The 22214-nt window shown below is 53.1% G+C and overlaps 1 pseudogene; it reads right to left on the reverse strand.

Annotated features, from left to right (window-relative positions):
• Positions 1 to 20570: 20570 nt before the first annotated feature.
• Positions 20571 to 20720, reverse strand: LOC144116683 (U2 spliceosomal RNA; annotated as a pseudogene).
• Between the last annotated feature and the right edge of the window lie 1494 nt (positions 20721 to 22214).

The following is a 22214-nucleotide window of genomic DNA, read 5'->3' on the forward strand; positions in this document are numbered from 1 at the left end:
CACCACTTGTAAGACCTAGCTTTTGGACAAACATCGACGACGTCTTGAGACTGGGGTCAGTGTAGCCACAAATCCGCTTAGACCTTTCTTTTGTTTTCTGATATATAGAGACGAGGACTCGCCCCAGTCTCATTGTGGAGGCTTGGGTAGGGCCCAGGGTTGCACGATGCTGTGCAGCATCGTGGGTGGCAGGAGCAGTGCCCAGACTCCACGCTGCTTCTTCACATGCAGGACCGTATGTCGCATCCTTATATACTCGCCGGAAAGGTCACGTGATGGTGGGCCACGCGCAGCACAAGCTACCACGCGCCCCTGCGCGCTCGGCTCCATCTTTTCTTCTTGGTCCCGTGGGAGACGAATTTCTTTCGGCATTGGTGGTGGTAGTGGTTTTATTAAAAATAATAGTAAAAAGGAAGGAAAAGATTTTTGCTAGCGCCGGCATCTGCCATCGATACTGAAGCACCTGAGCTGGGGCAGCGGAAATAAAGGACAGCAGGCAGAATGGAGAAATGAAATGTAAGAGGTGAGGGGACAGGAATAGAGGACAGGGGGAGTAGTAATATGTACAAACTATTTACACAATAAGAAATGTGTCCAGGTTGTGCGCGTGATTAGTTCATTTGAGAGGAATTAAATCACACACGCGCACAGCACTGTGTAGGTTACAACTGGAGTGGGGCGTCCAGTTATTAATCGTTCAAGGTAGAACTCGCGGAGCGTTCGGTCACTGCGTGTAACTACCTGACGGGGAACAGACGGGACGTCAAGCCCGTGTGTTTGAGGAATGCACAGAGGTTCACCAAAGTTCGCTCACGAGTGCGCGCTCTGCCCTGCGGCCACAATAGCGTCTTGATGGAGTCTGGTAGTATGCCCTGCGCCCTATAGGCCGCGAGCATATCGCGACGAGCATCGGCGAACGCGGAGCAGCGAAGGAGCAGATGTTCTAGTGTTTCCACTGCACCGCATCCCTCACACACATCACTCGTCGCGATTCCGTGACGCACCCGTCGTTCCCCGGGCCACACGCAGCCAATGCGCGCGCGGAGAATCATTGCACGTTGTGACCGTGTAAGTGCGCGACAGCCGGTGACACTGTCGATGCGCTCACCTCCCGCGATGCGTGGGTCGGGGTGCTGCTTTCGGAGATGGTCGTGAATATCCGCACGCACGTTCTCCAGCGCAAGGGGCAGATCGCTGGCAGGTAGTTGGTGTGCAGCGGTCGCGAGGTCGTCAGCTTCTTCGTTGCCGGCGATGCCGCAGTGACCGGGCACCCACTGTGCACGCACGGCACAACCTCTCTGCGCGAGGCGCTCGATGCGCGAGCGAATTTCCCGCACTAGTGGGGTACCGCGGCCATTAGATTGCAGGCGGATGAGGGCGGCGCGGGAGTCACACAGCAGAGCACTCCTGGGCGGCGGAGGGCCGAGGATGAGCAGCAGGTCCAGCCCGAGCCGGATCCCCATCAACTCCGCCGTGGTGGAGGAGCCCAGGAAGGCTGCGTGTTGCTGGTTGTGCAGTCGCAGGGCGGGGATGGTGGCCGCCGCAGCAAGGGAGCAGCTGTCGCGGGCCACTGAGCCGTCGGTGTACACGAGGAGATGGTCCTGGAGCTCCTCGTGTATGACGGCTGTGGCCAGCTGCTGCACAGCGCAGAGGGGTGTGCTCCGCTTTCCCGCGATGCCGACGATCTCTCGCTGTACCTCCGAGGCAGCAGGCCAGGGCGCGCAGGAGCCGTAGGGGGGTGGGCCTTGGGTCAATTGCTCCTACTCAAGCAGCGCCGCGCCCATTCGTGAGCGCGGGTGCGAGCGCATACGCTGCAGAAGCGAGCCGCCGTCCGGTGCTCGGTGAAGCCGGTCGATGTGATTCAGTGCCCTGCGCGCTGCTTGGAGCTCATGGGGCCACGCTCCTGCCTCGGCCAGCGTTGCGGCGCACTGCGAGTTTTTGGGCAGGCCTAGGCACACGCGCAGGGACTTGCGGTGCTGAAGCTCGAGCTTCTTCCAGCACGGCTTGCGCACCGTGACGAGCGGCAGCGCATAGAGCACCGCCCCCAAAGCTGCGGCATTGTATAGACGCAGCGCGGCTTGCTGGGAGATGCCCTGGCCTCGAGCGGTGAGCTTGTGCACGGCGGCGGTGATCCTCTTCATCTGCAGACAGGCCTTGGACGCCGCGGGGCGGAAGGAAAGGCGCCAGTCGATGTCCAGGCCAAGGTACCGCACCGATTTACGCCAAGGAATCGGAGTCCCGTCCAGTGACGGTGGCGCAAGGTGCGCGCGCGAGCGCGAAACGCAGGCCTTGGCCACCGATTTGTCCGCACTCAGCGACAGACCAAGGCCGCGCAAGCTGGCATCGATTGCGGTCAGAGCTCCCTGAAGGCACCCCCGCACGCGGAACGCCTCGCCCGGTGGTCCCCGGCACCACAGAGCTATGTCGTCTGCATATATGGACATGTACACATGGTGTCGCCCGCTCGTGGGGAGGGAGGCCTGCACCACCGACATGGCCGCATTAAACAGAAATGGTGATAGGACAGAGCCCTGCGGCACGCCCATGTCGACCGGGCGAGGCTTGGAGAGCTTACCCCCTACTCGTACGCGCATGGTGCGCCCGCTCAGGAAGCCATGAACGTATCGCAAAAGGCGCCCGCTCACACCGGCCCCCTCAAGCACCGCGAGAATTGGTGCGCGGTGAACGTTGTCAAAAGCGCCCGAGACGTCCAGTAGCAGCAGCAGCGCAACCTGGCCTGCTGCCCTGGCATGCTCCAGCGCTGTAACAACGTCCGATATAGAATCAGCCGTGCACCGCATCCCACGGAAACCCGTCTTCCGCTCGTCAAACAAATCAGCCTCCGCAGCCCGCTCGTTCAGACGCTGCAACGCCATATGCTCCATGAGCTTACCTGCCGCCGATGTTAATGCCACTGGCCGGTATCCGCTCAGCTCCGTAGGTGGGCGCCATGCCTTTCGGATGGGACAAACGACCGCGGTTCGCCAATCCTCGGTCGTTTGTCCCATCCGAAAAGCAGGGCGCCCACCTACGGAGCTGAGCGGATACCGGCCAGTGGCATTAACATCGGCGGCAGGTAATTTCATGGAGCATATGGTGTTGCAGCGTCATTAAAATTGCTTTTGGAAAAAAGAAATGACGCAGCATGTTTCACATATCGGCGGACACATGAACCGTGCTGTAAGGGAAGTGATAAAGGAGGGAGTGAAAGAAGAAAGCAAGGAAGAGGAGCTGTACTGGAGAACTCCAAAAGAATTTCGACCACCTGGGAATCTTTAACGTGCACTGACATCGCACAGCACATGGGCGCCTTAGCGTTTTGCCTCCATATAAACGCAGCTGCCGCGGTCGGGTTCGAGGAGAAACGGATGCAAAAGCGCCCGTGTGCTGTGTGTGATGTCAGTGCACATTAAAAATCCTTCCTCCCTTCCCTTGCGGTGCGCTTCCTGTGTCCACCGATGTATGAGACAATTACTGCTCCATTTCCTTTCCTCAAAAAGGGATTTTTATTTTCATTTCACATGAAAGATCTCAAGGTGGTCGAAATTATTGCCGGAGGCCTCCATTATGGCAGTTCTTTCCTCCTTTCTTCTTTCACTCCCTCCTTTATGCCTTCCCTTAAGGCGCGGTTAAGGTGCCCACCGAGATATGTGGTACTCGAAATTATTCTGGACTCCTCCACTATGGTACCTCTTTCTTCTTTCATTCCCACCTTCCTCCCTTCCTTTGCGGCGCGCTTCCGATGTCAGTTACTGTATGATTACCTTTCCTCGAAAACAAATTTTTCATTCGTCAACACAGCCTCAATGTTGGACTTAGTGCGTTAAATACGGGAGCTTCAATTGTTTACATTGGTGCGCTCAGCAAACGTGGAGATGAAATGGAAACATCCGTGGATGTTTACTTTCCGGAAACGACTTCTAAGTACGGTTCCTCCGCTTTCAATGTGGGAACACCCTTTCTACTACCCCGCGCCGCCGTTTCCCCCTCGCAGCGGCAGTGATTGATTGAACAACTTTAATTTCCACCGGGGAAGACGTTTCTCCGCGCCCCCGGCACGCAGGTCTGGGAAACGGGGAGTTGCGCGTCCGCGGTCAGAGGCTGGCTGGCATTCCTTGACTGGCAGCGCCCTCTTCCGCCAGGTGGATGGTGTTGCGCTGGAGCTCAGGGTCCGGGCTTCTTAGCAGGGTCTCCCAGGCTTCTCTGCTATCTATATTTTTGCCCACCCCGGGAGAATTTCGGCACTCCCAAATTATGTGGTCGAGGGTCCCTCTCGCCCCACAGTGTGTGCATCGATCATACGACCTCAGCGCTGTGTACACGTGGTAAGCCCATACCGGGTTCATATATGTATTGGTTTGTGGCCGCCTCCACGCGACAGCTTCTCTATTGTTTAATTCACACCTGCGTCCCCGGTAATGAGGCAGCTCACGAGCTAGCCCGAGTTCTTTTTTTCCGTAGAGCCCCCAGACCACGGGGGGAGAGAGGAGCGCCTGCAAAAGTACGGGGAAATTGCCTACCATTACTATTTGGGACGTAGGCTGGTACCCCCCCCCCCCCCCCCCGAGACTCACAAACATGCATTACAGTGGTGGTGAGTGGCGGAAGCTACGAGCCGCGTGCTGTTGTCTCGTGATGCGCGTGTGAATGTAGCACGTGTTAAACCCGTGGTTTCACGCTATGGATGGCGAAAATTCGGGTGTCCACCTGGATATGTGAGACAGTTACTGCGTCGTTTCCTTTCCTCAAAAGCCAAATTTCATTTTCATTTTACATGAAAATCGGGCAAGGATAAAACACAAAAAGGCGCAGTTACAGCCGATGGTTATTCAAAAAGTCATATCCCGTATTTACATTGATTGCTTCTGAAGCTTCTCCGCATAACAGGTAAGTTAGCAGTCTTAAAGTGTTGAAATGCGATTCAGCTGTACCAGTGCGCTAACATACCCAATTTAAAATACATTACCTAGTTAAACAAAATTTACGCTCAACGAGCGCACATTTTCATATTCTCTAGCATGGAATGAAGGAGCGGCAGCAGCAACCAGCTAGATATCGGCAACACAGTAGAGTATCACGTGTTATCACCCCGTAAACCGTTCAAGGAAAAGAATAAAGCCGAACAGGCGTTGCAGGTTTCATCTTCAGTGTAACAATCTCTATTTCGATGACACTGCGTGTCATGTACAAAGAAAAGCAATAAGGCCGAATACGCGTTGAAGGTTTCATCTTGATTGCCAGAAACCGTCCCCTAATCCGCTGTACTCGAGTGCTGTTTTTGCTCACTGCCTAAAGTTGCCTTGTGTGAATGCTCATGTTAGGTGACGCAGTTTCAAATATAGGTAAGTATATAAATTAGGGCACCCAATAATGCGAGCCGCAGTAATTTCAATGTTTTTGTAGCGAAAGCAACAGTATGTTAGTTAGTGGCGCATTTCGGTAAGCGTCGCTAGTCTGTTCTGCGCATGCGCCACTAATTGCACCGAGCCACTGGTGTTCCGCCGCTCCGCAGCGGCGCCTTTTTTCTCAAGATCCAATCGCCTATTTCCTCTTCCTTTCTTATTTCCCTGTGTGTGTGTGTGTGTGTGTGTGTGTGTGTGTGTGTGTGTGTGTGTGTGTGTGTGTGTGTGTGTGTGAAAAACTTTATTTCAGGGATGAAGCTTGAGGTAGCCGGAGCAACCTCTCGTAATCTCTAGGTGGGCTTCTCATTACAGGAGCCCATTGGCGACCGCCGCGACTCGGGCTCGGTGGACCAGGGCCTTCTGGCTTGCTAGGTCCGAGCAGCCGAGCAGGGCTGCCTCCCAGTCCTCCCGGGTGGGGTTGACTGGCATGCCCACACCATGTGAAAGATGTCCGAAGAAGACATGGAAATTTTGTATGCCAGACCTTTGGGCAAGTCAAAGGCGATTCAGATCACGTTCGGGCGGAAGCGCGTTCCCCGGCAAGTCATCTATTGGAACTGTCTGTACGCTGTGATCCCATATAGAAAGTTAGTCGAGACCTGCTATAACTGCAGACGAGTGGGACATCGGGCGGACGTTTGCTATCGTCCGAAGACTAACTTGTGTCGCCGCTGCGGGAAAGAACATCCTGCACCACCGGAGGGAGAGTCGCTCACCAGCACGCCGGACTGCATCGTGTGTCATGTGGAGCACAGCACGGGAAGTCGGAACTGCAAGTTTCGCCTAGCCCGTCAGCAGCCGAAGGGTCTGCAGCAGAGCACCGAGGACAATAGCCAGACGGGCAAGGAGGAGCGGCGTTCGAGGCCCAGGAAGCGGTCATCTAGCGGTGCGAGAGGCGATAGCAAGAGCAGGGACCGGTCAGCCTCCTTCCCGCCACTGCTCGGACCCGAGCCTGGCAAAGGAGGAGGGCAAGGTTCCGGTCATGGAAGAAGCCCAAGTGCCACGAGGAAAAAGGTGAGCTGGCCCAACGCGGGCTCCCAAAATGAGACTGCTCGAGAGAAGGAGCTACAAAGGCAGGTGCTGCAGCAAGCCGAAACTATCAAAAAGATGGAAGCTAGGATAGCAGAGATGGAACGCGCGCTTAAACCCGGCAGAGTAGACAGGGTACAGACGCCGTTGGCCCAAGCCCCACAGCAAGCGGCGCAGGCGAACGCTTCTCGCGTGGACGATAACACAGCTATGGAAGTGGAGAAAGTGGAGAATCGGGGGACGGTCAAAAGGCCACCTCCGGCAGATGAGGGAGGTCGTGCAAAGAGAGTAGCAGAAACTTCGGCGACGGACACGCCGCAGCCAGTATTTACAGTCACTTGTCTTAAGAGAGACATGCTTACCCTTGCGGAGAGAGCAGGAAAACTGGAAGAAAGACAGGATAGGCTGGATCGCCGGGTCGACAGGATAGAAGCTAGACTAGGCAACATTGAGGAGCGTCTTGACGCCTTCACCAATGACATGCGGGGTTTCCAGACCCAGGTAATGGACATGTTTAAACAGCTAAATGCTATGCTAGAGGTTAGATTGCCTCCCGTAATCGGCCAAGAGCCGATGTTAGTGAACCTAGGGCTTCACCATGGCCCCTCGCCAGCAAAGTGAGGTTTGGCAGTGGAACTGCAGGGGCTTCCGTCGCAAGCGGGGGAACCTGCAGTTGCACATACAAAATCTGGATAGTAAGCCGGACATTATAGCTTTGCAGGAGGCTAGCGGCTCGGTGAAATTACCGGGATTTAAGACATTTACACCACCAGAGATTGATCGAGGGGGCGTATTGAGCGTCTTCACGGCCGTGTTAGTCCATCGCAACACCACAGTGATTCAGCATACCATAGATAGCAGCAGGGAGGACTACGTCCTGCTGGAGATTTTGCCCAAAAGAAAGGACGATAAGAGTCTATTTGTTCTTAATGTATACTCTTCTCCAAAAGATAAGGGGGTGGGCCTGCCAGACCTTCTGATAAAGACGCAACGGCTAGCGGCTAGGTCTCAACTCATCGTGGTGGGAGATTTCAATGCGCCTCATCCGGAGTGGGGCTACATCCGAGCCAGCCCGAAGGGAAATAAGCTTTGGCAGGTTGCCCAGGACCTGCGATGGACGATCTTAAACAACCCGCTAGATCATACCAGGATAGGCAACAGCGTAAGCATAGACACCTCTCCAGACCTCACATTTGTGAATGGTATCAGGGATGAACAGTGGGTAAACACGGGACAGCCACTGGGAAGTGATCACTATATCCTTTCCACGATATTTAGTGCTGCTAAGCACAAAGACACGGTGAAAGGAACTCGAGTGACGGCCTGGGACCGATTTCGGCAATACAGGAATGACATAGTGAACGGGGAAATCGAGGACTTATGAGCCTGGATTGACACGCTCAAGCAGGCCGTGAAGAGTACCACAGAAGAGGTTCCGACGGAGGAGGAGGGCTTTACGGCTGACTCTAGATTGTTACATATGTGGGAAGCACATGCGAGTCTCCTTCGGAGGTGGAGGAAACAAAGGCATAATGGTGTCCTCCGTAGGAAGATGGCCAAGCTAGAACGAGAAATCGAAGCCTACACATTGGAGTTGCAGTGTCAACAGTGGGGGCAGATTTGTGACCGGATGAATGGGCAATTCGGATGCAAAAAAACATGGCAGTTGTTGAGGCACCTTTTAGACCCGGCCGCAACCAAATCTGCGCAAAAGGGGCAAATGGCTAGGTTAGTGCATCGGTATCAAGGCACGATTGGGGAATTTATACATGAACTCCGAAGTCGTTACATAAACAGAGAGGCGGGCGGTTGCTTGCCGGATTACTCGGAGAGGAAAACCTTGAATTGGATGCAGACTTTACGGTGGCGGAAGTTGAGTTTGCAATGGGCCAGCTTCGTACCACGTCAGCAGCGGGTCCGGACGGGGTTACTAATAAAATGCTGAGGAACCTGGATTTCAAGTCAGTAGGGGCACTCACGAATTTGATGAATAAATATTGGGCGGCCGGGGAGATTCCGCCAGAGTGGAAACATGCTAGGATTACATTTATTCCTAAACCAGGGAAGAAGCTCTGCATTGAGAATCTGCGTTCCATCTCGCTAACGTCGTGCTTGGCCAAATTGATGGAGCATGTGGTCTTGAACAGGCTTCAGGGTTATGTAGAGGACAATGAGTTGATACCTGAAACAATGATTGGCTTCAGGGCTAATTTATCGACGCAGGACGTCATGTTACAGCTCAAAAAAGACGTGGTTGATCCTGGGTACGGCACGGGCACCAAGGCTATCTTGGGGCTCGACCTCACTAAGGCCTTTGACAATGTTACCCATGAGGCAATATTGAGGAACCTATCAGACATAGGACCGGGGGGTAGAACCTTCCGGTACATCAGATCGTTTCTGGAGGGTAGGACTGCGGAGATTGTAGTCGGAGAAATGAAATCGGATCCCTTCCCATTGGGGGGCAGTGGGACACCGCAAGGGTTGGTATTATCGCCCTTCCTATTTAATCTCGCGTTGATCAAGATACCACCCAGGCTGCTAGGGATATCGGGACTTAAACATACATTTTATGCGGATGACATTACTCTATGGTTAACAAGAGGCAGTGACGCACAGTTGGAAGAAACTCTACAACAGGCGGTGGATATTGTGGAGGAGCTAGCAGGGGAAGCAGGACTCTCGTGCTCTCAGCCCAAGTCCGAGCTTTTTGTTCTGAGGGATAAACCAAGAGGGATACATGCGAGGCACTATACGCCGCCACCACCTTTAGAGGTGAAAGTGGGGGGAGTACCGGTTGCTCAGGTCCACGCGATCAGGATCCTGGGTATGTATCTGCAGACTAACAGGAAGAATAGCGAGTCCTTGCAAAGGCTTAAAAATACGGTCAATGCTACCGTGCGGCTAATCAGGAGAATCGCCAATCGTAAGAGAGGTATTAAGGAAAAAGACTTGTGTAAGCTAGTGCAGGCATTTGTGCTCAGTAGAATAGTGTATGCGACACCTTATTTGAAGTTGGACGCGGCGGTTAAAGAAAAGGTGGAGGCTATGATTAGGCAGGCGTATAAAGCGGCCCTTGGGTTGCCTCAAAATGCGTCTACCGAAAGGCTGCTGGGATTAGGGGTGCACAACACCCTAGAAGAACTACGGGAGGCGCACTTGGTGATGCAGCTCGGTAGGCTTTCAAAAACAAAAGCAGGAAGGGACATATCGGAAAGGATCGGCATTGGAGTTGACGTTCCAGCCGGTGACACGAAAATTCAGATGAGGCGGGAAATGCACAAGGGCTTGTACATAAAACCTTTGCCCAAGAACATGCATCCAATACATCATGAGGACCGCAGGAAGGCAAGAGCCAAAGCTTTACATGCTAAGTACGGGAAGTACAACGGGGCAGTCTATGTAGATGTCGCCGAGTATAAGGACAAGGATGCATTTGCAATTGCGGTGGTGGACGGGCGAGGACGCTTGATCGCCTCTGGATCAGTCAAAACCCGCTCCCCAGAAACTGCAGAGGAAGCGGCGATAGCACTAGCTATGACTAGTAGTAATGCTGACCTGATCTTCAGCGATTCAAAAACAGCCATCCGAAATTTGGCGAGGGGCAGAATATCTGTCACAGCGGCGCGGTTGCTGAATCGGGCCACGGAGCGAGGGATTACGGAGACGGAAATTGTCTGGGTACCTGCACACTCTGGGAACCCTGGGAACGAGACGGCTCACATGAATGCTCGAGGTTTCGTCAGCCGAGTAGGCGAGCTGGACGTCCCGGGAAGGTCCACGAGAGATGGGCTGGTATCCTTTCATGACATTACTAATCATTTCAGACTTGAGCGGAGGATTTACCCACCCCCGCACAAGCAATTGGTGAAGGCGCAGGAATGCGTCTGGCGACGATTGCAGACTAGATGTTTCTTCAACCCATACGTATTGAGCAAAATCTACCCGGACATTCAGCCGGAGTGCAAATGGTGTCACGAATTGGCAACCTATGACCACATATTATGGAGCTGTAGCATAGCACCGCCACCGGCGGACATTATGCGTGATCCTTCCCTCGAGCAGTGGGAGGCCGTGTTGGCCAGCTCAGACCCGGTCGACCAGACCAGGGCCGTGGAGTGGGCCACCCAGGTCGCCGTCAGCCATGGGTTGATGGCCATCTGACACGGAATCGTCCACACATGCTCTCTGACGAAAATAAGGTTTTTCCATCCATCTCCGCACAGTGTGGGCATTCTCCTGTACAGGCAGGATCAAAGTGTTTTAAAACTGCCGGGCACAGCAGCGTTTTGGTGTAAAGGCGGAGGAGTGTGCGTTCCTCCACCTTTGTGAGGCCCTTACAAGGCTTGTGATAAATTGCATGGCCGAATTGGAATAATTCAGTAATTTCTCGAAAAGTGAGGGCCGGATTGGGTTCGGGATCCGTATCCAAAGGGTCTGAAGGCGTTGCCCGGAGAGTGAGCGCGCGGGCGGCGGCGTCTGCCGTTTCATTGCCTTCGAGGCCCATATGAGCTGGAGCACATACAATCGTTCGAGACGCGGGGGCCCCGAGGTAGTTACTGTTTTGAAGGATGCGATGCGCAAAGAGAGGAATGTACCCCTGTTTTAATATTCCTGCAGGCCCCTCTCGAGTCGGTGACGATCACTCGCGACTCCTGGTCTGCGGCGGCTAACGCGATGGGAACTTCTTCCGCATGTGTTATGTCTTGAGCTCGGAACGTTAGGCCATTCACCACGATTTTTTGGTGGACGACTGCGGCCGTGTACCAACCCCATAGTGAGGGCCTGAGGCGTCCACGCAGAAGATGCCATGTTTGTTCCCATAGTGACGGGCCAGTGCCTCCGCCCGCGCAAGGCGCCTGCCACTGTGGTCGTCACGTGTCATGTTGGCCGGAAGAGGGCGTACGTGCAGGGCGTATCTCCAGATTTCATGAATGCGTACACGCTCTTCCGTAAGTGTTGCGTGGTGGATGTGTAGTCGGGCTAATAGGCGGCGACCCGAAGGCGTTTTTGAAAGCCTTGTGTATTGATTTGTCAAGTGCGGCTCCCGTAGCTCCGCGAATGTGTTAACAATCCCCAGGCCCATGAGATGCTGGTTGGATGTGGTGATCGGGAGATCGAGGGCACGCTTGTACATCTTTCTGAGAATCACTTCGACGGCGTTCTCATCAAACTTGCGCAGGTGGAGGTAAGGAGTCGACTAGAGGACTCGACTGGTCACGAATGCATGCGCCAGCCGCAAAGCGTCTCTGCACCGTAACCCCCCGCGTTTGTTGGAAACCCGGCGGACCATCCGGCCCACCTGGTCCCCCACCTTGCGCAGTTTTGCTAGTGTGGTATCAGCCCGTCGATATTTGTGGATAAGGAGACCAAGTACTCTAATCTCATCGTGTTCGAGTATCGGGCCGCTGGCCAGAGATAGTTCCATTTTGGTGGCGCACTGAAGCGACGGGCGAATGTGCACAAATTCGGATTTGGACGGTGAGCACTGAAGGCCGCAGCGGCGGGCGTAAGCGTCCACAATCTCCGTCGCTTGCTGCAGGTTGGCCTCAATGTCTCCAACCGATCCGTGTTTGGCCCAGATGGTTATGTCGTCGGCGTACAGCGCGTGCTGGATGCCTTCGACCTTCGCCAGCTGAGCCGGGAGTTTCATCATGACCAGATTGAAAAGTAATGGCGAGTGGACCGCACACTGTGGGGTTCCTCTAGTTCCCAGTTTATATGGGCCGTGTTCTTCGTCTTGTATTCGGATGAAACTTCGTCGATCCGAGAGAAATTGCTTGATGTAATGAAACGTGTTATGTCCAGAGTTCGTTTGGGAGAGATGTTGCAGGATGATTTCGTGTGTGACATTGTCGAAAGCCTCCTTCAAGTCAAGGGCGAGTACTGCCTTATCGTTGAAGGGATATTCGACAGGGTTGAGAATTTCTCGGTCGAGTTGAAGCAGAACATGTTGAGCGGACCTCTGCGGGCGGAAACCGAACATGGTGTCTGCGAATGTATGTTCATTTTCCAGAAACCCAGACAGCCTATCCCGCACCATGGTCTCTATCAGCTTTCCCGCGCAAGACGTGAGGGAGATAGGGCGGAGGTTGTCTGTGTTTATGGCTTTGCCGGCTTTCGGAATGAAAGTTACCAGGGCGGTCTTCCATTCAATTGGTAGAGGTGCCTCACCAAGCCAGATCGAGTTGATGAAAGCGCGGAGGGTTTCGTAGGCGGGATCGGGAAGATTAGCAAGCATTTTCACAGTTATCTTGTCCCTGCCCGGTGCCGTTCCTCGTTTCATTTTAGCTAGGGCCGCCTTGAGGTCATGCAACTAGAACGGTTGATCCAGATTCGCGTTCTCTGAACCTGCATACGAGAACGCGGGTCCTCCGGGTTCCTGCTTAGTGCAAAGATACTGGTCGCGCAGTTTTCATGCTAATTTTGATGTATTTCCATCGAAGCTATGAATAGCTCGTTGGAGATGTTTTTGTGTCTCGGCGCGGGTTTGAGTCGGGTCAATTAGGGCGCGGAAAAGGCGCCACATGCTCCGGCTCGACATTTGTCTGGCCGCCGTGTTGCAGCGGTCTACCCAGTTCGAGTCGGCGAGTTGGGCCGCGTACTCTGCCGCTCGCTGGGTGAGCTCGGCGATACGAATTTTGAGCTTTCTGTTACGTTTTTGGCGGCGCCATCTGCGGACGAGGCTGTGCCGCGCCTCCCAGAGGTGCAGAAGGTGGTTGTCTACCTCCGGAGTGGCCTCCGAGAGTTGAATTTGTGTTTCCACCGAACGAAGGTGTGTAACCAATCCTTGTGCCCACGCGTGGTAGCCTTGTTCGTGGGTAGACGCCGAATTGATGTAGTTTTGCCGGAACTTATTCCAGTTTGGAAGCCGAGCTTGTGCGTGGGGTCTTGCCAATGGTTTAGTTTTTACGGTGGTATTGATAAGGCAGTGGTCACTACCGAGGGTTTCCTCGGTGTTGATCCATTCTGCGTGTACTATGTTTTTGGTAAAGGTGAGATCCGGACATGTATCCCGGGTCACGGAATTACCCAGCCGCGTTGGATATGCAGGGTCAGTGTGAAGAGTCAGGCCCAGCGTGGACGCGAGTTCCGCCAGCTTGCGTCCCCGCTTCTCTTCACGCACATATCCCCATAGTGTACTGTGGGCGTTGAAATCGCCCACAATCACCAGGGGTGCCTGCCCGCAGCCTTTAGAGCGCGGCTAAATAGTGCTGCGAACGTTACATTTTTGAGTTTGGTGGAACAGTATATGCTGAGTACGTGGAGTGGTGCATCTTGTTTCTTGAGCGGAAGAAGTGTCACCATCACATAGGAATAATCTGTGTAAAGTTCGAAGTCAACTAGATTAGCCGTATAATTTTTATGCACGCAGACGCAGGAAGAGGGGTCCTGCTGAAAGGGGATGTAATTTGTGAGGGTGACGCCACTCCCTGGCTCCTGGAGGGCAACCACTGCGGGAAGAGAATCGAAAGTTGAAAGGTAAAGTCGGAGATCCGCCCTCTTTGCGCGAGAACGGAAGCCCCGACAGTTCCACTGGACAATTTGGACGGGGGTGGCCGAATTGGTTCTTGGGGAGCGCCTGATCTTAGGGCTGCTCGCCATGGTCATTTAGATTGAGGGGGGTTGTACTGACACTGCTCCGGAGCCAACACTCGCAGGAAGGGGGGTATCCTCCATACCAAAGAGTGAGCAGTTGTCGTCGTCGGCTACCTCGGGGGTGCGTCTAGAAGTTTTGCGAGGGCGGCCGGGTAAGGGATCGCCGGGCCTGCGCGAGGAGCGCAAGACATTCGCAATTTGTTGGGCCATCATCGCGGGGATTGTGTCTTGCAATTTGGAGATGGCGTTTACCATCATTGAAATTTGATTTTCTATAGCGGCGAATCGGGCCTCTGTGGCCCCGAGGCGGGCCTCGAATGCGGCCTCCAAACTTGTTACCGCCTTCGGTACCACGAGCTCACTCTCCATTACCTCAGCCGCGGGAGGCGAGGGAGGAGAAGTAGACTGGTTGATTTTAGATTCCAATTCGTTAATTTTCTTTAGCAGCATCTCATTTTGGGCCCTGAGTGCTGCTATTTGATCTTGCTCGGCGCTATGCGCCCTTCGAAAGGGAGTGGAAAGGGGGGAGAGAGAAGCAGCCCCACCCGAACCTCTCACCTGGTGGCCATTTTTGACTGCGTTGACCCAGGCCCTGGTATCACCGCGCGTTTCTGTCGACTGTTTCGCCAGTCCGCCGTGTGGTGGCGACACCTTGGATGGTTGTTTTGCAGCACCTCCGGTAGGTGGGTTCTCGGTGTTGGAGATTTCCTGGCCATGCTGATCGCCGGGAGGCCCAAGATAGCGGCTTTTCTTCTTGGACGCCGTTTTTTTTTCGTCTTGGGTGTGCGTAATTTTGCTGCACAGTCACGAGAGTTGGTGGCATGGGAGCCACCGCACAGAGAACACCGGAGAACACAGTTGTGAGGAGCCCGCACCCCCTCCACTAGCGGAGCTTGGAATCCGCAGAGTCCACAGGTGTTCAATCGCAGGTTTGGACACGCATCAGCGCGATGCCCGACGACCCCACACTGGCCGCACGCCGGGATAGTTTTGTAGTAGTTTCTCACAGAGACGACCATGTTGTCATAATGTACGTAACGGGGCTTCTCCTTACGCGCGAAAGTGATGCGTGCTTTGTTGGATGTCCCGAACTTCCGGATTTCCAGGATGGTGCCGGCGCGCCAGCACACTCGGTCTTTAAGAGTTTCCGTGGTGTCCGAGTTACGGACCACGATCACGCCGTGGCATATGTTGCCGCTGTCTTGTCTTAGGTAACCCCGAAGCGGGATCGACCCATTGTGTGAATTTACAGCGAAGTCCCCGATAAGCTGGTCGGCCGCCTCGATGTCCGGGGTATGCACAATGATGAGGTTTTGCTCTCGTGAGGGTAGAACGGAGATGGCGCGGGCCCGTTTCAACCCGAGGTACGCTGAAATGGCAGTGCCGTAGCCGGTTTCTGTGAACGCCTCGTGAAGAGAAACGCTTTCTCTGGGCTTTATAACTATGACGTAGTCTTCAGGTGTCGGTTTGGGCATTGGACGCGGCTTCCACTTCGAGAACGCCTTGTCCTTGCTTCCCGTGGCGCGTGTCGCGGGAGCGTTCACGTTTCCGACCGACGAACCGGCGGCCGGGGCGGCGCCGAACGCCGCCATCTGGGCTTTGTCTTGGGAGCGGCGTGCAGCCGCTTGAAGCAAACCTTGACTCCGAATTTTGGGAGTAACCGTCGAATTTGAATCTCCGGTGGTGGGCACCGAGGTCCACAACATAACCTCAGGGTCGTAGCCGCGCACTACTTGCGCGGAAGTCGCCATCTTGTCCTCGGAGGGCCAATTCCATCAGGCCAGGCGTTGGCGACGCCGTTAGGCTTAACGACGGCGCCGACGTGGTCGGTCGAAAAACGGCCGTAAATTTAAAGAAAATCGGCCTACCTGGACGAATTCGGAGTCCAGGTGTTCCGCTTCGTTTTCCGGCTCGTTTGACGCCAGTTTTGCCTGGGTAGAAGGATTTGGGACGTGGCCCCAGCCGAAAATCGGCGGAGCCGAAGAGACACACGTCTGCTCACGTCGCGCGCTCGCAGCGCCCCCTATTTTCCTCCCTCCTTTATCCCTTCCATTACGGCACGGTTCGGGTGTCCACCGAGATATGTGAGACATTTGCTCCGCCATCTCCTTTACTAAAAAACGAAAGAAGACAAGTGAGTCGCCGGCGTTCATTGGCGTTGACAACGTTGCAGATGACATAATATATCATGAAAGGCGCACTACTGGCTCCCTGGGTCAGTGGACACCTATATCTCGCTTTCATGCAGTGGCGTTGGTGACAAACTCCAAGAACCTGCTGTCATAGCATTCCGCACACTGGATAGGCAGCGCGCCCACCCTGCCACCGTGGCATGTGGCAGGTAATGATTGATCGCGATAGGTTGGTCACCCAATGAACGGTACGGCGGATATATTGCAGCATATTCCGGAGCCCTCCACTACGGCACCTCTTTCTTCCATTCTTCTTTCACTCTCTCCTTTATTCCTTCCCTTAAGCCCGGGATACATGGAGCGTTTTTGTCGCCGTTCTTCGCCTCACAGCGCGTGATTGACACCCGACCTCAAAAAAAAAAAAAAAACGCCCGCCGAGGCCTGCCTGGCCCCGCCAGATATTTGACGCGCGTCTTCAGACGCTGCCGGAAGCGGCCAGCAGGGACAGCCAATCATAGCTCACTGGCTTGTCAACACTTCCATTTTCCTCGCCGGCGCATGCTTTTCGCGCGCGCTCTATGTTCTTGGTCAGCTTGGACTGCATGGCACTCGCGACATGGCGATGACCACAAAGGCAGCTCGTGTCGAGTTCAATGACCGGCTGATCTGTGCTGCTCAGAAGCGTCCCATTTTACGGGACAGTTCAAGGTCGGATTATAAGGACCACAAAAAAAAAGACGGAAGCGTGGACCAATGTCGTCACGGAACTTGGATGCGACCCAGGTATGTTTACATTGCTGCACGTGTACCTTTCAAAGTAAGGGCACCCATCCTGCGCCTGCTTGAAACCTGGAGGTTGGGTTGCTAGCCGTGGTCAAAGAGCTTCAACCGCGCCGCTGAGCTCGCAGCATGCACGGCGGTCCCATACATCGAGCTGCACGTCGCGTGTTCCCTCGCCCGCAAGCACATTGTAGTGGCCTCTAGAACTCTTCCGCAGTGCAGGAACGACGAACAGCGACATGTCCTTTCGTGACAGTGCAAAGATTACTAGTTTGGAAAACTTCTTTAATAAAAATGCAGCTTTTTACGAATATAGACGTGACCACGATGTTGTCTAAGGCGCTCTAGGACCCTCTGCGAGGAAACGAATCGAAATATCTAAGTAGGCTTTCGACACCAGTGGGCGTAGTCATACAAGTGACTGAAGTTCGAGCATCGTGGTTCAAAGTGAGCCTGCAGCCACGCAAGTATTTCATTTGTGCCGTAGCACAGCAGTTGAGCGCCCTAGACAGGCTGCTCATTTTTGTAGAGCTGAAATGGCCGCTCGGAGCTCAGGGTAACGTTCACGAAAACAGTTTTATAACTCGGTAGTCGGTTAGTAGTAATCAGTTATTTCTTACTCGAAGAACGGGTTATAACGACCGGTATAACTTTGAGAACCTGAACCTTGTGGCGAACATTTGTGCTAGCGAGGAATCTGGTCGCACAGCCGAAAAGCCGCACGAGCGAGGATGTCCGGAAATGCTATCCTGAGCGGCCTGCATTTTACTAGCGCCATATTCCCCGCTTCGCATTTCTTTTATGATTGCGGACAACGATGCGCGGAGCATTTTGCAGTGTTAGCTACTTCTCGTGCGGTTTTAAACTCCTAGCTGGTGCATAAAGTCTTCGCATACTGCAACTCGGTCCTTTCCTCCAGGGCGTACACCTACACACACTGAGTGGCGCTCCTAATGTTTTCAAGGTGAGGCGGAAAAATACATTGACAAGAACAGCTTTTATCACAAGTTGCTTTTTGATGAAAATTAACAACGTACGAATTGTAGCAGGCAACAGATCCTGGAATTCACACTGGCTCATTCCATGGAGTCCATGTCTTGCGCTGGTAAAAGTGGAAAGGAGAATAAAACAATAGTAATCAATTACTTTTTGTAATTGTTCAGTTACTTTTGGGGTGCTGAACTGATCACAGAAATCTGTTGGATTTTAGATTAATTGCAATTTCAGATCTAACAGCCATACCAAAGTGCATCAATAGTCAAATTAGTGGCATGCTAGCGAGGCAACTACTCAAAATGCTACCAAAAATGCTCAAATTGAACTTTTGTATAATTGCTGGCGCAACTGTCTTGCGCACTGTAGCTGTGTGCATTGTAGCGAAGAAAGTTTTTTTATTTCGAGAAGTGTGCCATGAGGCAAAGGTTGAAAAAAAGGGAAGGGGGTGGGAATGCACGGGATTGAAAGTTAAAAGGAGTGAAGACCCGTTGCGCTGAGGTAGTCGCAGGGGTTGCTAATGAAACCATTGTACATAGTCCACTTCACGTAGTCCCTTTCGCGGTTCCACCGCAGGCCCACCTCCCTGAGGAGCCGTTTTCTTATAACAACCGTAGCTGGGCACGTCCACAACAAGTGTCGCAGATCACAAATGTCCGGTGCAGCGCTACAGTGAGGGCACCTTTCAGGTGCTGGCAGATCTTTGACATGCCACCGATGACGGACAGATGGTGTCAGAGCCGCCCCTGCCCGAACGCGGCGCACGGATACCTCCTTCTGCCGAGTAAGACTACGGGGGAGCGATTGCGAACACGGTGAAATTAGAGCGCGTGTTTGCTGGCGCAGGACTTCGGAATCGAAAACATGGGACAGGAACGGATCAGGAGGAAGATGGGAAGGTGGCGGATCGTCTGATGTATGAAGATGAGTCATAGCATCCGCTTGAATGTTATGTGGATCCTGGGCATGGCCGCGAATCCAGTGTATGCGCACAGGACATCTATACTTTGCGCAGAGCACATGAATTGATTGTGAAATCTGTAATTTCCGTCGAACAGCCTTAAGCTGTTTAAGGGCGGCGCGGGAGTCGGTGTAAATATGAACTGTATTGAATATTGGAACGAGCGGAAGGGAAGCAATGGCATTATAAATGGCTTCCAATGCCAGAGGAGTGCACGTATCTGCAGTATACGTCGTGCGAGAGTTGAGATGCGGATCAGATGGACTATACACAGCAGTAACTCCCCTCTCTGCAGAATGTGATGCATCCGTGTATAATATGCACCCTTCAGGCAGATACGCTGCTGATACCGACGGGGAAAAAGTGGGGCGATTGTCAGTGAGCTGGCAATATGACCACGGAGGAAGTGTCTTTAAACGATCAAGTTGGAGAGACAGTTCCGAGCTCTATTTGCCACCCGTTGGTCGATGCGTTCACTGAGTGCATTAAGTTGGGCGAACTCCTGTAGCACAGGTATGGGTGTTAAACGAGGCAGATATGTTATGGCGCGCATAGCCCCATGATTGATAGCTTCAAAGGAGTCCCACTCTCTGAGGGTGAGACGTTGAAATTGTGCCTGATATACAATCCGTGGCCGATGGATAGAGCGCACAAGCTGGCGGGCCGTATGAGCACGTGCGCTACCAGAGCGCATAGCTATGCGACATATCAGACCTAGAGTAGCGTGAGCTGATTTACGGTGGCTGTCAGCCACGGGGTGCTACGTCCTAGATGTATGGAGAAGACCAAGAATACGAACAGTTTCTACCTGAGGAATCAGAGAATTATGTACCGTAAAATTTAAAGGGGGAGCTTTCTGTTAACCGGCTTTATTTCCAATGTGAATGACACATGATTTAGTAGGAGAGAGTGTTAGGCCCAGAGGTGAGAGGGGAGATGTCAATAAATCCAGTGCGTGCTGAATGACCGACTGATGAATAGACGCATCTCGATGACAGCACCACAAGGTTATATCATCGATATACGCAAACACGCGGATAGAAGGGATGGTCTCTAGGGCTCGAAAAAGAGGAATTGAAGCCACATTAAATAATGTGGGGGCGAGAACGGAGCCCTGCGGCACTCCTCTATTGGAAGTCAAGTTACCAAAGCGCTTTATGTGGACACGCACGTTGAAGGTTGGATTTGCTAAAAAATCGTGAATGGAGAGAAGGAACCGGTGAGGCAGACCAAGAGCTTGAAGGGAGGAAAGAATGGCAGAGTGAAGGATGTTATCATATTCCTTTGTTATGTCTGTAGCCACTGCGGTTCCTACAAGGTGACTCTGCGGAGAATAGTCAAGCACGTCAGCAGCCAAAGTAGCAAGGCCGTCCTGCGTTCCAATTTTTGGGCGGAAGCCAATTTGGGAGTCTGGGTAACAATCATGGTATTCCAGCCACCACGACAAGCGTGCGGCTAGAATGTTTTCATAAAGCTTGCAGATGGTAGGCGTAAGGGAACTTGAACGAAGGGACGAGAGAGATACTGTCTGTCTGTCTATTGCCAGGAAGAAAGAAAAGGAAAGAGCGCAGCCCTGCCCACTGGCTCAAGCCGAGCCACAATCGGTACCACGTGCAGCTAGTAGGAGAGTTTAAAGATGGATGGGATAGAAAGACAGGATAGTTGAGACGCGCTAAAGACAAGGCCGATCCCGGAGGCAGTGCAATACCGGGCCAACCTAAGGCGGACGTGAAGCAACCTTCAAACCTTCGGCCACATTTCCAAAAATAAGTCCATTGGACCCGTAACAGATACTCTACGGGGTCCAGACCGAGAGAGAGAGATACGGAGAGAGATACTGGAGGCTGACCTGACTTGGGTATTGGAACCGCAATAGAATGCTTGCAGTCTCCCGGCATGAAGCCAGAAAGCCACACTTCGTTAAAAGTATCAAGTAGGGTTTGCAAAGCCCTCCCTTCCAAGTTACGGAATAAGGAGTTAGGTATGCCGTCGTGCCCAGGATTAGTAGTTTTTAAACGTTCAATAAAAGCCAGCAGCTCTGTCATGGTGAGGTCAGAATTAATCCCATCGAAGGGCTCTGTAACCAATGCAAGGCGGAGAAGTAGCGTTGCAGTCATGGTTTGGAAAAAATTGACGGGCCGCTTGTTGTACAAATGTGTCCTAATCCACATTTAGCGCGAGGAGAATGCTTTCTGTGTAATCTGCATCCTGAGAAGGGTGCTCCATGGCGTGAAACACTCTACAAACATGTCGATTGGCCTGCGTAGAGGACAATCGGGCACGCCATGTATCCCAGCGTTGCCTGCCTAGCCGCTTTGCATAGCGCCGCGCCCGTGCGGTAGCGCGGTGAAGAGTAGGAAGAGCCGATGGGTCATCGGGGTGACGAGTAGCGTAAAGATCCGCCTGGCGACGAAGAGCCCACAGATTCAAGAGATGTATGTCCGGGTTTGGGTCGCCTTCATTTACAGCAGTGGTAATTATGTGAGTAGCGAGAACAGCAGAGAAAGTAGACAGTGCTGAAGAGAGCTTGAATGTAGATAAATGATTGTCTGCGCGTACAGAGTCCCGTGATGTTATTCGTACAGTGCGGCGTATTTTCCGTAGACGCGTCGACGTGAGTGAGATAAAAATAGGCTGTGATCGCTACCCCAAGTATCAGAATCAACAGCCAAACGAGGGTTACCGGGGCCTAACCACCATGTCAAATCAGGTGAATACGGGCCAGCTCGTGGGCGGGTAGATGTATTTGAGTGGTTTAAATGTTGAAAGAAATGATCCGAAAAGCTCCATTGAATGTGTGCACCCCTTGAGGAATCCGATGGGTAACCCCACGCAGTGTGTGCGCCGTTTAAGTCACCACCAACTAGAATAGGGATACCCGAGTTGGTAGAGCATAGAAAACGAACCCATTCCAGATTGGGAGGTGCAGAGCCATAACGACTATAAAAGAAACTAGGACAAAGGGTGTGCGTGCAGGTTTTACGAGAAGGGTGACAACCTCTTGACGTGTGTTGCACCACCGTGAAAGGTCGAGCGGTGTGTGCGGAACTGAACTGTGAATATAAATTGCAGATTTACCTGCGCTGAGGGAGGAGGCGGTGCAACGGCGATCAGGGATAGAGGGAGAATGGTATGCGCAGAAACCTGAAAGGCGTGGATGTGAATTATGCTCATGCAGTAGGAACGCCCATGCCTTCAGCATTCCGTCGCGAAGGCGGATGTTCACTTCAGAGGCATTATTAGCGAATCCTCGACAGTTCCTATGCACCACCATAGATGATGATGCGCTATCGATGATGAGGTCGAAGAGCTTCCACG

The sequence above is a fragment of the Amblyomma americanum genome, chromosome 1, assembly GCF_052857255.1.
Source record: "Amblyomma americanum isolate KBUSLIRL-KWMA chromosome 1, ASM5285725v1, whole genome shotgun sequence".
NCBI classification, from domain to species: domain Eukaryota; kingdom Metazoa; phylum Arthropoda; class Arachnida; order Ixodida; family Ixodidae; genus Amblyomma; species Amblyomma americanum.